A 13535-nucleotide genomic window follows, 5' to 3' on the forward strand; every position below is an offset into this window, starting at 1 on the left:
TATAACATATACACTTCCATCTGTAAGTCTGTAATTTGTGGAAATTTTCCTGTGTATATTACACTTCAATCAAGAGGTTCATTTAAAACAAACATGACTATAGTAGATGTAAGACCAGTTAAGATGTTAAGATATTATTTTATTAGTCCAGGTCAGAAATGATGATGTTTCAAAACAAGGTGGTAACTCTGAAAGTGGTGATATACAGAAAGGATCTGAATAGGTATTCTTGAAACAAAGGACTTGTGTCCAAAATATACAAAGCACCCCTAAAACTTAGTCAAATAATGTGTTAAATGGGTACATAATATTTTGTTAGTGAAGAATTTAAGAGATTCTGAAAAACTCCAGAAGGATGTAATAAGACTAGATAACTGGACAGCTTGGAGGCAAATTAAATGTAATATACACACTGGAGGATAGAATACATTTTAAGAAATATTTCAATATAAATCTACTATCAATTTTGTAATGATAGTAGTTGCTGGGAAAAATAAATATTGAAGATATTCTTGTACTTAGTTCATTTACAACATCTCATTTAGAACATTATTGAGTACTCACTATGTTCTTTACATTCTATATACACCACCTCACATTCCAAAATTATATAGAAGGATCAAGGGCAACAATAACCAAGACACCCCTGAAGAAGAACAAGACAGGATTTATCTTATATGTTAAGTATATTATATATATTAAGTATATACTATATATACTGGTTGTAAAGCTGTATTACATTTTTTGGATGGTACCGATTTAGGGATTGTTAAGTAGATCCACAGAAAAGAAAATAGAAGTCCAGAAACAGATCCATATGTATATGAAAACCCGAAATAAAGCAGAGCTGTCATTTCCTATCCATGGGGAAAATCATCAATACATAGTCCAGGGAAAGCAGTCAGTGATCCACGTGAGAAACAAGAAACAGATCTCTATTTTAATTGATAAACAACACTTTATTCCATGTGACTAGTGAAATTTGAATACAATGCTTACTTTAGTTATTAGGCTTGCGTTGACATCAATGTCCTGCTGTTTCTAATTATACTATGGATATGTAAGACAGTAACATTAGAAGAAGCTGGAAAAAGGCAGTGAGTTTTCTGTACTATTTTCGTAGCTGTTCTATATACCTACAATTCTTTCAAAATAAGAAATAAAAAAAAAGTACAAATAATATATGGTCAATAAACAACTGGATTCCATAGGAATCATGAATTTAAATGTGAATAACAGAACATAATATTTTTTAAAACAATGTAGGAGAAAATCTTTATGGTGGGGTGTACTTTCTTATTTATATATCTGTCTAACTATCTATCTATCTATTTATTTATTTATGGCTGCGTTGGGCCTTTGTTGCTGTGCGCGGACTTTCTCTAGTTGCGGCGAGCAGGGGCTACTCTTTATTGCGGTGGTCAGGCTTCTCATTGCGGTGGCTTCTCTTGTTGCAGAGCATGGGCTCTAGGTGTGCAGGCTTCAGTAGTTGTGGCACATGGGCTCAGTAGTTGTGGGGCATGGGCTTAGTTGCTCCACAGCATGTGAGATCTTCCCACACCAGGGATCGAATCTGTGTCCCCTGCATTGGCAGGCGGATTCTTAACCACTGCGCCACCAGGGAAGTTCCAGGATGGACTTTCTTAAATAAGACTTAATGAATGCAAACCATAAATAAATATATTGATAATTCCAACTACATTAAAACAAGAATTTCTACACATCGCAATTTTTTTCCTCATTGCCACAATAATTTTAAGGCAAAGAAAATCAGTAGGTCAATACCTGTTGATATCAGATTGTTACTAAGATTTGGAAATCAGATTTAATCTTAGGTCTGCCTAATTCCAAATTTCTTGCTCTAATAATCAGTGTTATAATCTTTTCCTTCCCTGAAATGATTATGTTAAGCAATAATATAATCAGCCTGCCATCTTAAAAAATACATGGATAATATAATGTACATTCACACATGAGTAAACAAAAACCAAATACTCCATCTTTAAAATCAGTGAAAAATGAAAAGAATGTAATTTATAATAAAATTATATGTATTTTATTATGTAAATGATTAGAGGACAAATACAATAGATCATGACATAGTTGGATGCTTGCATCCACTTAAATTTATATTCAAGAGAGCACAAAAATTAATTAGTGTTACCCTTTCTCTTTATTTTTGACATTTTGAAATAAGGCAAAAATAAGACTCATATAATAAATTCATTGTGCATATTACAGTTACAAATACAGATTGATACATGTGTTGGATGGGTAACATATACCACAAGAGGTGTGGCTGTTGGTATGTTGATTTTCTAGAGTTGGAAACAACTTTTTGGAAAATGTCTGAACAAAAGAGTACAAATTTCCTCATCTTACATAATAATTGTTTCTGGATAACTCCATGGATATTAAAGCTCAGAAATACTTTATGTTTCAAAAGAGTAGTAGCTTTAGGCTCAGACATTCATCGTCCTAAAGGGGTCTTAGTGGGGTACTTGATTGTCAAGTAGGAAGGACTTTGAACGACTTTTTAGTGTCCAGGGCTGTCCTATGAATTTTAGTATGTCTAACCCATATGGGTCCAACCCACTAAAACTCAGTACATTGCTACACTTTTTGGCAACACGAAACAACTCACATATTTCCAAATAATTTTGAGGACCCTGTTGAGAGCTGATGTCTAACTTACACTCAACTTCAGGTTATTTTAATTAAGTCTGGCAATATTATATTTAATAGAAACAATCAAATAATAGTTCCTTATGTTTGTTTGCTCTTCCACTTTCAAAGGACTTTCTAACTCTTCTTCTCAAAATCTGTAAAAGGTAGCCATCTCTACTTTTCAGATACATTTAACTTAAAAGGTTTTAGTGATTTGTTCCAAGTCAAACAGCCAGTGGGTAGAAGTATGGGTCTCTATTCAGCTGCAAGTTCAACCCTCTAAGCCCTTGACGTGGAGTGGATCTTTACCACATTAGGACATATGCCATGTTCTTGGCTGAAGGCAGCAAGGGAAAGCACAGCAGTTTGCTCTGGGTCTTCGCTGCCACCTTCCCTGGATGCTGCCCCATGTTTCCCAGGGCAGCAATTGTTCTCCCCAGGCTGTGCTTCACTGTGCAGCCAGCCTGTCTCTGAGATGTGCACCCAGCATTTCTTGAAGCCTGTGTGGTATATTAAGAGACTGTGTTCACTGTTGAAGGCAGCCATCTGTTACAAAGTGCTGACACATTTGTTCTGATAGCAGCACTGGGAGGAAATCTAACAGAGCAGCAGTGGGGTGGTGAGGACAGAAGGCAGCTGACGGCCCCGAGTCCCAGAAGGACAGGATGGATGTCTCTATGGAGACTGAGAAAGACCAAAAAACTCTCATGCCAACAATCCAGTTGTGACACCTGAGATACCAGCCAAAGCACAAAGTGTAAACAACTTTCTCTGTCTCTCTCCTAAGGAGAGTGTAGGGAATGCGATGCAAGCATTTGCAAACTCATCTGTCCCTTTTGGAATAAACAACTCTGATGTAAAAAGACTATGTGTATCAAATTCTTTGATTAGAGACCCACTTTCTTTTAGGCATAAGATAAGAACTAACTTGTTCTCTGCTTCTTGACAGCATGACGGTGCAGCAGGTGAGAATTTACACATTAGGGATACCCTGACAGGCTTTCATAGGCGGGAGCTCTCAGGCAGGCACATTAAGGGGGTGTGGTAGGCAGAATAATGGCCCCCTTAAAAATGTCCCCATCGGAGTCCCTGGAACCTGTGAATTTGCTATGTTCTATGGTAAAGTGAGTTAAGATTGCAGATGAAATTTAATTTGCTAGTAACTTAACTTTGAAATGGGGAGATTATCCTGGATTATCCGGGTAGACCCGATGTAATCTCATAGGTCCTTATAAGTGAAAGAAGGAGGCAGAAGTGTGTCAGGATGATGCATTGGGAGACTCAACCAGCCCCTGGAGGCTTGGAAGTTGGAAGGGGGCCACACGGGATGCTGACAGCCTCTAGAAGCTGGAAAAAGCTAGAAAATAGATTCAGTCCTAGAGCATCCAGAAAGACATAGAGCCCTGCTGAGACCTTGGTTTTAGCCCAGTGAGAGCCATTTCAGTCTTCTGATCCCTAGAATAGTATGATAATAATATTGTGTTTTTTTTTTAACCAGTCACTAAGAATAATTTATTACAGCAGCAACAGGAAACTCATATAGGGTCACATAGCTGCTGTTGCCTTTTACTTTTTTGCATGATGGCAGACTCAGAGCTGCAGGTTGATAAATTTAGCAGCAGTGACTTAGTGGTGAGAGAGAAAGATATTTCATGGCTGCATGTGTTTGCCTCATATGTTGAATTCTATCATAATTTGAGCTCTCCCAATTTAGAGGCAATAGGGAGTATAATCAAACAAGTTCCTCCTTGGGAATAGTTCCAGTGCTCTGGTGAGAGGAAATTACAGATGATGTCCAGGCAAATTAACTTTGGCTACAGGAAGAAGAGTTTTGCATCACACATTGTGCTACTCATTTGTCAAAGGTATAGTCATTTTGAGAAGAGAAGATCAGAAGAATAATGCTTTAAAGAGACATATAAGTGAACGAAAGACAGCCAAGGCCAGCTAATGACCTTTGTTTTCTTCATATATTTAGCAAACATTTTAGGAGCTGTGCTGAGTGTGGAGATGATAAAAAGATGACCAAACTTAGCTTGTGTTCTCCAGAAGTTAATTGTCTAGTGAAGGAGGCGATTTTATGGATGATTAAAACACAGCCTGGCAAATGCCTCCCCAAGGCATGAATAGGATGCAGGGGAACGAGGAGCTGGAATTGGAGTGTAGCTGGGAGGGGATAAGCGGCAACACTTCACAATATGGTCTTCTTGCCTGTGTGCCCTCCTGGTGTCCATGAATACCCGATTCTTGCAAACAGTGGCATATTACTCTGCTTTAATTATTTGCTAGTCCTTGAGGAAAAGGGCTGTCTTTCTTTCTTGTTTGAATTCCTAGCAACTACTTCAGGCTGTGTCCATTCCGACAATGCTGAATTAAGTCACTCACTTGCTGGGTGAGTGAATGAATGACTGAGTGAATGAGACGGTGAAGGAGCGAATCAGGTGACATTTGACCTGATGGACCTTGAACTACAAGTGAACGATTGTTGGGCTGGGGCAAAATATCTTCTAGGTAAAACAAACAGTATCGTATTGTTTGGATTCAGATTCCAAAGACATACCTCAACACTGCATTATTCTTACATATAAATGCCACCTAAATCTAGGTGCTGTCAAACCTGGGAATAATAGACCAGCCCTGGTGTCCAAGGAGGTGACTGCTTTCTCCCAATAGATAGTCACAGTAGCTCGTTCAAATGACTTAGAAAGTGAACTTTGATATCAAGCCTTCAGGAAATGGAATATGGAAAAGTATTCCTTTGTCTCTGGACTCAGAAAAGCCCTGTTACCTTCATCATCCTGCTGTGTCCCTTCAGCCACTCCCTGTTCTACATTTCCTGGATTTTTCCCTTTGCTCGCATTAACTCTGGCTAAAACCCAAATCCCTCCAAGGTCCAGAACGAAAGAGCTAAATTTATGTATTTGCCTGCTTCTAAAGAGCCAAGAGTCTCTAAAATAATTAGAACCAGGCTGACCACAAATTATTCTGATTACTTCCAGAATTCACATCCGTAGTGTGTTGTATGTTTGTTTAGTTTGTTGTATTCATTTGTTTGTTTTCCAATCTTTTCAAGGTACAAGAAAGGCTAAAAGGATCAAAGATTGGAGCGGGCATAGAGGTGAGGTGTTTATTACCCAGGTCTCATCAGAGAAGAAAAGTTTGGAGCCAGTTGGTTCTTGCAGAAAAAGTCATGACCAAACATATGAACAGTTTTCCCACTAATAACTGGAAGTTGAACGAAATTTCGTTAAAATATTTATAGAACGAAGTTATTTAGATTGCATTTTTGGTAGTAACATACTGTGGACACTAAATGAGATTTATGATGATAGCTAAATATAAGAAGTGTTTCAGATGGTTTAACAAAGTAAATTTTGAAATTTTAATTAATAACTAGCATATATATACGGCTCTTAAATATGAGTTTTGCATATATTTTATTGGAGAACATTTCTGCAGTTTATGAATCTTATTAGGAACTTGAAATTGATACTTGTTAGATTTGCATATAGCCAAACAACATACTTCACTTATCTCTTGGACTTCCTTATGTATAATATTAGTCACTGATTTACAAATTGGCAGAATCGTCAGTCCTAGAGTTATAAAAATGCAATTTTATGTCCTGCTAGTTATTTTCATATAAATACTTGAGTACATTTAGGTCTTACATCGGAGTCTCTCTATTGATAACACAATAGAATTTGCTAGAAACAACATTAAAATATATAAGATCTCAGTATTTACACCATATTGTATGAGTGCTTTTTCAGCCAAGTGGTAAATGTTGTGACATAAATTTGGAGCTGGTATTAATTTCTTAAATGTGTTATATCCATTATTATGGATGATTTTATAGAAATATATAAAGTAATGTATATATTTTAATAGGTTAATATTTTTTAAAAGACAATGCCAAAGTTTCAGGAGAGAGGGGTTATGGTATTAGTAGCTTAGCTTTACATATGAAAACACTGAGACTGGTTAAGCAAATAAGCTACCTGTTAAATAGAACAGAATTGAATCAAGCTTCAGATTTTCAGCTATGCTATTTATGATATATGCACATCCAGTACAGACTGAATTAAACAAGGGAAAGTTACTCAGAATATCTTAATACAGTGTCCAAATATCCAAGAAGAAATACGAAAGTGTCAGAGGAAGAAACACTATAAATATCCCCATAAAACTCATGAAATTTACCATACAAATTTTGAAATATACCAGAATTATATTTTTAAGCAATGTAAAAATTGTAAATTTTTCTCTGAGATTGCAAATCAGAAATCAAATTATCTCATGGAAAATCTTGATGCTATTATGTTCATATTTTCCATGCTATACTTCCTCTCTCTCTCTCAGTATGAATGGGAGATTGGAGTCAATGACATAATTCTCCCAGTAATAAAGTTTTTTGATACTACGGTTTTAAAGCAGCTACAAAGTTATGCTTCTATTTTTTTTTTCTTTCAGACGTTTAACAAATGACCTAAGAAATTTAAAACATATTTCAAGGAAGCTCCAACAACTAACATTCTTGAGAAACCAGGCTTCAAGGTCCCATCAAGCTCAAGTTTCTAAAGGTAAGTGTCCCTTTTAACCTTTCTTTTTTTTACTACAGGACTTGAATATGTCTGGATGTGACCTTAAGTTTCTTGAGAAGTTCTATCAGAGTCACACATGAAGCTTAATAGCAAATGGCAACAGGCGATCAATAATGAGGAGGTCCTGAAGCAATGAAGCCAAGCATCCTGATACAGGCTTGTCTTCAGGATGAATGACATGACAGCATGACATTTGAGCAGCTCCTGAGCGTCTCAGATGAAGGAGGGTCACCTCAGGAAGCATGAGTTGAAAGCAAGCACAGTGACACATAGAATCAAGTCTTCAGACAGAGTTGTAGCAGCAGGCATGAATCAGTGTGCCAGGCAGCAACATGAGATGGAATAATTCGTTTTGGGCAAGAAAGGTGGTCATCTAAGATGCAGAATCCTAAAAAAATGACAGGTCTCACAGCTGAGGCTACCACTGTGCTCCAAAGAATATACATCTGCTCTATTAAACAGCTGCTGTGCATGCTCTCAGTAGTGACATTTTTTAAAGCACTCAGTGAAGGACTAATCTTTGAGATGGCAGCTTCTGGGTAGTTGTCAATACAATGGACACAATGTCACTGCAAAAATTTTGATAAGAATAATTTGTTTATTAAGGAATTTAAATTGCCCTTCCAGTATCTTAGCTCCTGTTGCTCTGTGGTAGGGTAAAAAATTAAGAAAAGGAAAATGAAATTATAGATGAGTATAAGCAAGGCCAAAAGACAAAGGTCTATGCACTTCACAATCAGAATAGTCCTTAAGATATAAGGTTGACCAATAGTACCATGGAGATGTGACAAAATAAATGTCGCTTATTATACAATATAATAGAAAATAGTTAACATTTCAGTGGATACAAGGTTTCAAATTCAAGGCCTCTTTGACACATCTTCACTACCATATATAACATTGGAAATATATCATGACACAAAAAAAGTCCCCTGGGAAAAAGACTTCAATGGGAGAAAAACATTTTGAGTATAACATATCCATCAACATTTTCAAACTATTGGAAAATTCAACCAAAATCAGATTCATCTTTTAATGAAATATTTTTAAACACAGGTCATATGCAAGGACTGAACTAAGTATTGTTGAAGTAATGATAGAAAATGTCTAAAATCCTGTCCCTAAGGAAAATGAGGCAGTGGCATCTTTCCATCCTATGGAGCAGATGGTCAAAAACAGCAATAATGAAAATACATTATAAATACTATTAGTTAATGTATTAATAATGATATAAAGAACCAGATAAGAGAAATGCCTTTTACTGTTTGGGAGAAGATAAGTCTTAGGGAACTTTCTATAAGAGATGTAAAAGCTTAGTCTTGACTAACAGAAAACAGTTGGCCATTTGGAAAAAAATTGAGAAGAATTGATTAAGAAAAAGTCCTGGAAGAGATACTAACTTATTAATTTTCAGTTGGCTTGAGAAATGTGATGTTATTACTATTCTTTTCAAATATTTTAGTCTTAGTACTCATTTACACTCTTAAAACTTATTGAGCACATTAAGAAGTTTCTGTTTATGTGGGTTAAATTTGTCAATATTTACTGAATTAGAAATTAAAACAGAAAATTTAAAATATATTTATTAATCAATTTAAGCATAATTTACTCATTGTCTTAGAACATAAACAACATATTTTATACAAATTACTACATTTTTCAAAACAAAAACATGCAGTTAAGGAGTGGCATTAATTTACTGTTGATATCTATTAATATCTGGCATAATAGAAGACAGATGGATTTATATCTGCTTCTGTACTCAATCCATTGCAATATGCAGTTTTAGTTGAAGTTTATAAGTAAAGTTTCGTCTTGCACAGATATGTCACTCAAAAAGGTAGGGGTATTTTAGTAGCGTTTCTGGATAATAGTGACCATTCCTCTTTAATATTATACCCAAATTCAACAAATGATAGTTTCTCAAAATTTAGTTGCAGTGTAGACTCTCAAACCATAACCTTTTGGTTTATTATTCTATGTTATACTGGTTTATATTGCACTTTCAATGGATCTTTTACCAAATGTGATTTTGGTCATCTAGAAAATACTGTTTTATTGAGTTATGCATATCTTTCAAATATTGGCTCATTTTAGTGTACAATATTTTTTTAAAAATCACATTTGTTAATATCACCGCAAATCTTATCAGAAAACTCTACAGATACTTGGAAGTTTTTAAGTTCATGTTGCTGGATACTTGTTTTCCACAAATCTAAATTTCACTTGAAAGCTCTAAGATTATTTTATGTTTTAAAATATATAATGTATAAATTATTTTATATTTTAAATTTTTCTTATTTTTTTTGATGAACACATCCAAACGTTTCTGTCTTAGCATATTTCCAATAGTCAATATGGTATTTTTAGCCATCATCATCTTGTGCATGAGCAGCAGTGAAGTTGGGTGCTCACTTCATTCTTCTTTCCCGACAGGGAGAGTATCTCCCTCCTTGCATGGTGGACAGGTGGCAGAGGTAATGTGAAACTGAACTGCCTACCCTCTTCATTGTGTCTTTTCTTATTTCTGTGCCCCACCCAGGTGCTGCAGTCTCTCACCTGGAATCCTTAGCTCTTGTGAAGGTATTTTCCTGTGTAGATGTTCAAACTGATGTGTTTGTAAGGGGAAAAGCAGTAGAATCTCTTATCTTGCCATCTTGCTAACGTCATTTTCAAATTTTATTGTCAGCAATAACTACTGTCAGTTATTTTTCCTTTAAGCAATGGCTTTGATGCTAATTTCAAGAAATTGTCAATCAAATATCATATGATATTGCTTATATGCGGAATCTAAAAAAAATGATACAAATGATCTTATTTACAAAACAGAAACAGACTCACAGACTTAGAGAACGAACTTGTCATTACCAGGGGGAAAGGGCGGGGAACGGGGAGGGATAGATTGGGAGTTTGGGGTTGACATGTACACACTGCTATATTTAAAACGGATAACCAACAAGGACCTACTGTATAGAACAAGGAACTTGGCTCAATATTCTATAATAACCTCAATGGGAAAAGAACTTGAAAAAGAATGGATACTTGTATGGGTATAACTTTTCTTTACACCTGTAACTAACAAGTCATTGTTAATCAACTATACTTCATTATAAAATAAAAATTTTTTTTAAGTGATGTTAAAAAAAAGAAAAGTAAAATGGTATTTCATGAAAAAGCAGCTGGTTCAGCTTGCAGCTCAAACTATTCCATGTTTTTCCTAGAGATAGCCATCAGAAATCATTTATACATATCAATACTTCCCATTTCATTAAACTATGTTAAAAAGATGTGAACCCAAGGGTTGTGATTTTTATAAATTCATACATTTTTACCTTTTTATCAGGAATATTATTTAGATTATTTTTCCTCCCTCTCACTGTGGGTGTTTGGCCATGGAGAATCTACTGACTTGTTCCGTCCAGTTTGGTGCCACTGTCTTGATACAAAGGAGCCAGCAGATTTACATACAATTGCTTCTGCAACATGTTAGTATTATTATAAAAGTAGATTTAACTCATGGGCCCCTGAGCATGGTTCCCCAAATTCCACAGGATCTGTGAAGGAAGGTGATGAGCTATCACTCCCCAGACTGTTTTGTGTTGACCTTAAAAAAGGTAGATTATCTGGGTGTGGCTTGTCTGATCACGGGGGTCCTTAAAAGCATAGAATTTTCTCTGGCAGAAGAGGCTACTGGAAGTTAAAGAGCTTAGAAGTATTATACAAGAAAGATGTGACGCACTGCTGCCAGCTTGGAAGAAAGAGGTGACCATGTGCCACAGAATACAGGCAGCAACTCGAAGCTGCTAGAACTAATTAGAAGCTGAGAACAATGCCTGCAAGGAAATGAGACTTCAGTCCTGAAACTGTGTGAAACTCAATTCTGACAACCACCTGAACAGGCCGAAAGTGGCTTTCCCCTGGAACCTCCAGGAAGGAACATCACCCTGCTGACACCTTGCTGGTGGCCTTGTGAGACCTGAAGAGAATCCAGTCACATGTCTGGACTCATGACCCAGGGAAATTGTGAGACAATAAAACTGCACTGTTTTAAGCCTGTAATGTTGTGGTATTTGTTCCACGTGAATATAAAATTCAGAAACAGAAATTAATACACCATGAAAATCCTCAGGGACTCTCAGGGGACCATAGACTATATTTTGAGAATTACTGATTTAAGAAATAGTTTGGTACACTTCAGTCGGAACCTATGCTGTTGATACATCTTATATATTCATACATTATCTTTTGACACCACAGACATCTTTCACAAGCTGAATTCAGGTTTTCTTGGATCCACTGAATGAAGTCTTGGCATTTTGAGATCACAAACCTGTCGTCCATAGTCAAATTAAGCCCACAGACATGTTTCGTTTGACCCACATGCATTAGACCACACAGTCCTTTAAATTAGGTGTCAGTATTTAAACATCAATGAATATAAAAATCCAGACTTCCGGCCTCTTTGCAAATTCACAAGGCGTGGTAAGGTAAGCCCTCATTGCTTCAAGGCGGCATCCAGCTGAAGTTCGTTTGAAGTTGTCCCTTTAGTTCGGGAATGTTCTTTTCAACTAATCCCAGGCCCCACCATTTAATTGGGTGTTCTCAATTCCCTCATCAAAGTCACCTTCCTGGTGCCTGAAGCCAGCAGCTCAGCATAAGTAGTGGGACGCAGACTGAGCAGAGTTCCAGAAGATTTTCTTTCAGGCTTCTCTCCCCCTTTTCTTTTTTCCTTCTATCTCCCTGGGGCATTGTTTGTTGGCCTTAGACCATGCTCCAGCAGGCTGGACAGCTGCTTCACTTAATGAGGGCTGATTTTCCCAGAGAGGGAAGGAGAAAAGCAAGAGAAGCATCCCAGATGAGAGAGAAGGTTATCTTAACTCTGCTGCAGATTCTCCTGGCATTTTAATGCTGATGAAGCAGGTATGATTTGGGAAAGGATGCCTATAAGATTCACAATTACAGACTTTGTAATATATTGATATTTTACTCTTTTTGGAACAGAAAGCCATTTTCAGTGTATAAAACTATTGGGAGACTTGTGGACATTTCCAGGCATTAGGAATGACCGTGCGAGAGCGGGGCTCTTAGCTGTCCCTTGGTCTCAGTGACCATCTTGTTTACAGGGGGCCTAGAGCTGTCAGCTTTTACCAGCAACATATCCTTGTGGTCAGTCAAGATCCAGCTGCTCTTTCCAAGGGAAAATTCATAAAATCATTTTAAGATAAACTTGTCAAACCAGACCTTTTTTTAAAAAAATTGTGTGTTTTAATTAAATTATATTAGGTAAACAGAAAGGTACACAAATCGTAATTATACAGTTCAATAATTATCCATGAATGGATACACCCATGAGCCATGATCCACTTCCTTGTAATTTTGACCAGCTTTAAGATATTTCTTTGTGAAATGTATTCTTTTGATTTGAGTCCATGGTTATAATTCTATTCCTCATGTTGCAGAAACAGGATTTCCAGTGGATCAGAAAACAATTGTTTTTTTCTCCCCACTGAGCATTCAAACCACTTTGTGGGAAAAGTTTTTCTCCTACACATAAATGAAATTTAAGCTAGGTATAAAAATAACTTTCAATTAACTTTTTTTTTTTTCCTGCGGTACGCGGGCCTCTCACTGCTGTGGCCTCTCCCATTGCAGAGCACAGGCTCCGGATGCGCAGGCTCAGTGGCCATGGCTCACGGGCCCAGCCGCTCCGCGGCATGTGGGATCTTCCCGGACCGGGGCATGAACCCGTGTCCCCTGCATCGGCAGGCAGACTCTCAACCACTGCGCCACCAGGGAAGTCCCCAATTAACTTTTTTAGTGATGAAAATTTTCCAATCATTTTCATTCTTCCACAAATGGTCTCAGTTCCATAATTTTCCATATTTAAAATATCTAATTTTAGGAGGAAAAAGGAAACATTCCAAATTATTTGGAAGTTATATCTATTGGCTTGGGCTTGCTTGAAGGTAGGAAACTTGCTGTTGAGGAAGGGGTGACATGGCCTGCCTTCCCACCCAATTTATGACTGTTTTCTGATTCTTCTCAGTATATAGGCAGGGGATATTTTATTTTTGCTGGGACCGTCCTGAGAACTCCAGGGACTTCGTTATTACTCAAGGTGTCTCTGTCTACATTTGACATATGATCAACTACTCAAATTCTTGTAACGTATTAGTGAGTTTTTCAGGTGTCCTCCCCAGGTTATGAAGCTCTCACCTTCAGCGTCCTTCACCCAGACAACTTGTGTCTCTGTTTTCTTCAGCC

This window comes from Leucopleurus acutus (assembly GCF_964270905.1).
Source record: "Leucopleurus acutus genome assembly, chromosome: 15".
NCBI classification, from domain to species: domain Eukaryota; kingdom Metazoa; phylum Chordata; class Mammalia; order Artiodactyla; family Delphinidae; genus Leucopleurus; species Leucopleurus acutus.